Source organism: Bidens hawaiensis, unplaced genomic scaffold (genome assembly GCF_021521415.1).
Source record: "Bidens hawaiensis isolate Kalapana, Puna unplaced genomic scaffold, B.hawaiensis_p1.1 tig00013186_1, whole genome shotgun sequence".
NCBI classification, from domain to species: domain Eukaryota; kingdom Viridiplantae; phylum Streptophyta; class Magnoliopsida; order Asterales; family Asteraceae; genus Bidens; species Bidens hawaiensis.
The window spans coordinates 108,101-110,942 of NW_027492112.1; the positions used below are offsets into that span (position 1 = coordinate 108,101).

The following is a 2,842-nucleotide window of genomic DNA, read 5'->3' on the forward strand; positions in this document are numbered from 1 at the left end:
AAAACTATTATTTATATATATACAAAAATTACAAAATCATACAAATATAGATATAATCACAAATCAAACTAAAATTTCTCAATGTTCAATATTTAACAAAATTAACAAAACAAATAAAAAAAAATCAAGTTTGCAACCTCGGGTTTGACCGGCCAATGACTACGAAAGCCCCATCAGTCTTCCCATCAACCACCACCATTACACATGTGTGTGCTAGTTTTTCATCATCTGAATAATAGCTATCGGTCTCAAAAGCAACTGGAACATTTGATAGCTTCATAAGTTTATGCACTAAAAGCTTTATAACATTCAACGAAGAAAGTCAAATGACAATCCAACTCCCTACCATGGTCAACCTAACAATAACAGAAAGTCAACATTACAAATTACACACAATCATGTTAAAAAAACCATTAAATAGGCTAGAAACATAATTACCTTATCAACAAATGAGCAACTAAACACTCTGCCTGTTGATTATCATCTTGTTTAGTGTTTGAAAAGTCAGCATTATCGTGCAGAGACTGAGCAACATCGAAAAGTGGTTATACGGTGGTGGGATCATGTAGTAATGTGTACCTCATGTGCAACAAACAAGGGTACAAGACATCACATAAACATTTAACATCAACATCGCATACTTGTGTAGCATGAGATGCCAAATAAAAAAAATGACATGATCTCACAGTTATACTTACAATGGGATTTAATCCAAATAATAATAATAATAATAAAGTTATACAAACAACCAACCCCTAGGTTTAGATGACCAAAGAATAAAACAGATAATTTGTCACCTGTTTGCAAGAGTGCATGCACGATCAGAAGAAGCCATGATCTCATAGTGGAACAAAAAGAAGTTGAGTGCTCGCCCAAGTCGGATTGGATGAGTTGGTGCCACTTCCACATTTTCAATATTCTGCAACCATGAGACTATGATATATTTAATCAAAACAGACACGCCAAAATCCTCTTGAACTATTCACAAACAAATAAATGAGTAAAGAAAGAAGCCAAAAGCTTAAACCTGAAAATAGTATTCCATTTTTTGCATCTAGAGCTCTGGTGGGTTCATCAAGGATCAAGATAAGAGGATTCCTAACAATGGCCCTAGATACAAGGAAGAGAGCAAATGAATTAATGAGAATATGCTAGATTCGCATCCCATTCCATGTTTTCTTGCTTCAACTTCCTTGAACACCCATAACTCATGTTTGACTTTATGTCCATCCTAAATAAATGAGGTTCTTGCAATATCAATAATAGACAACTTTCCATTTATTTATTGAAAACATTTACCCTTGCATATCAAATATTCTCTCTCAACCATCTCCTGCCAAGTCTTTAAGTGGGAGTCCAACTAATATCTGCAATCAATAGCAATTTTATTAAGCGTCCCTTTTTCTTTAGATATGATTGTTTTGAACCTAAATAATTAGGAATTTATATTCTCACACCTTTACTAGAATCGTTGTGATCCCTTCCTTGTGTTGACTCATATACAGACCAAGTAAGAGACTAACTAACGTGCTTTTTCCACTGCCACTTAGACCAACTTGAAGGGAAAATGGAATGTAATTACCATTGCATCATTTAAAAGGGTAAAATATATGAGAATTGAGAATAAAAATGCCAATTAGAGCTGCAATAAACATGGATTTTCAGTTATTTATTGTACAGTATATCTCAAACACATGAAACTTCCAACTTGACAGTTAAGAGGGGGAACAAATTCAGCAAAATATACACTTTTTATGATTTAAAATGATAATGGAATATTATAACAGTTTGCATACCTTTTGCTGAAAATTGATGACTAAGCAAGATAGCAATTAGCTCCTTTGAATTCTTTTGATTTTTTTCTTGATGACAACAGTAACCTTTAAAATCCAGCTATGAACTATATAGGAGCAATATTTAATCAAAACGAACTCAAAAACTATTAAAAGTTTAGGATGTTTACATAGTATATATGATTTGGACCACATCAATTAAACATTGGCAATATACATTTATCAGCGTTCATAATAACCATAATAATCAACAAAGCTTAAAAGGTAAAACTCATTATGCTTTTAAACACAGCCTGATACAACATATCACATGTTTTTGTAACTGCAACAAATGATGGAAATATAAGTTTTACCTTGACATGTTTTGAACTGGCAACTCGATGAATATAATCCTGAAACGTTTTACCTTCTCCAAAAGCTACTGCAATGTCTACATAATGAATGAAGTTGTATTTGAAACTTCAGATTATATGTATAAAAAAAATACAAAACTGAAGTATTATATATTTTATAAAAGAGATTACCATGCACGATAAAGAAAGCAGAATGCATCATCTAGTAAATGATGAAGTTATACTGTATGAAAAAAAATTATAAGTATAACAACTTAAGAAAGAAAACGTTTCATAAAAATATATCTAAAAGGTACATAGCACAACTTGAATGTATAATAGACACAACTTAATAACCAATATTGAGAAAACAGAGAAAAGCAATGGTAATAGGGATCAGTTCAATATCGATTGACATGTAAACGGTTGAATCCGGACTTGTAGTTGAAACAACATAGCCATAACTCTTCTATTATCCGAACACAACACCAGGTGATCAATCCTCATGCTGAACTAGTTTACCAGAAAGATCAATCCTCTTTAGAAGAGCATGCAACAACAATCATATCCTTATTCTCAATTAGGGAACACCTTATTATGATGCTTTAATTTCTTATCAAGTTATCATCCAAGGTTTCGATGAAGGTACCTGCAAAAGAAAAGAAAATCATTATTCATAATCCAAAAATAAACTACACATCCAACCAAACATTACAA

General features: G+C 32.1%; 2 long non-coding RNA genes across 2 annotated transcripts; both read right to left on the minus strand.

Moving 5' to 3' along the window:
* Positions 1–208: 208 nt before the first annotated feature.
* On the minus strand, positions 209–1,211 carry LOC143543549 (uncharacterized). Its single transcript, XR_013137087.1, has 3 exons — positions 1,028–1,211; positions 439–919; positions 209–356 (listed from the first exon to the last, which is right to left on the minus strand). It is a non-coding gene; the product is annotated as an uncharacterized LOC143543549 (long non-coding RNA).
* A 591-nt stretch (positions 1,212–1,802) lies between these two features.
* LOC143543550 (uncharacterized) lies at positions 1,803–2,370 on the minus strand. The gene is made up of 3 exons (XR_013137088.1): positions 2,318–2,370; positions 2,147–2,223; positions 1,803–1,900 (listed from the first exon to the last, which is right to left on the minus strand). It is a non-coding gene; the product is annotated as an uncharacterized LOC143543550 (long non-coding RNA).
* Positions 2,371–2,842: the final 472 nt, after the last annotated feature.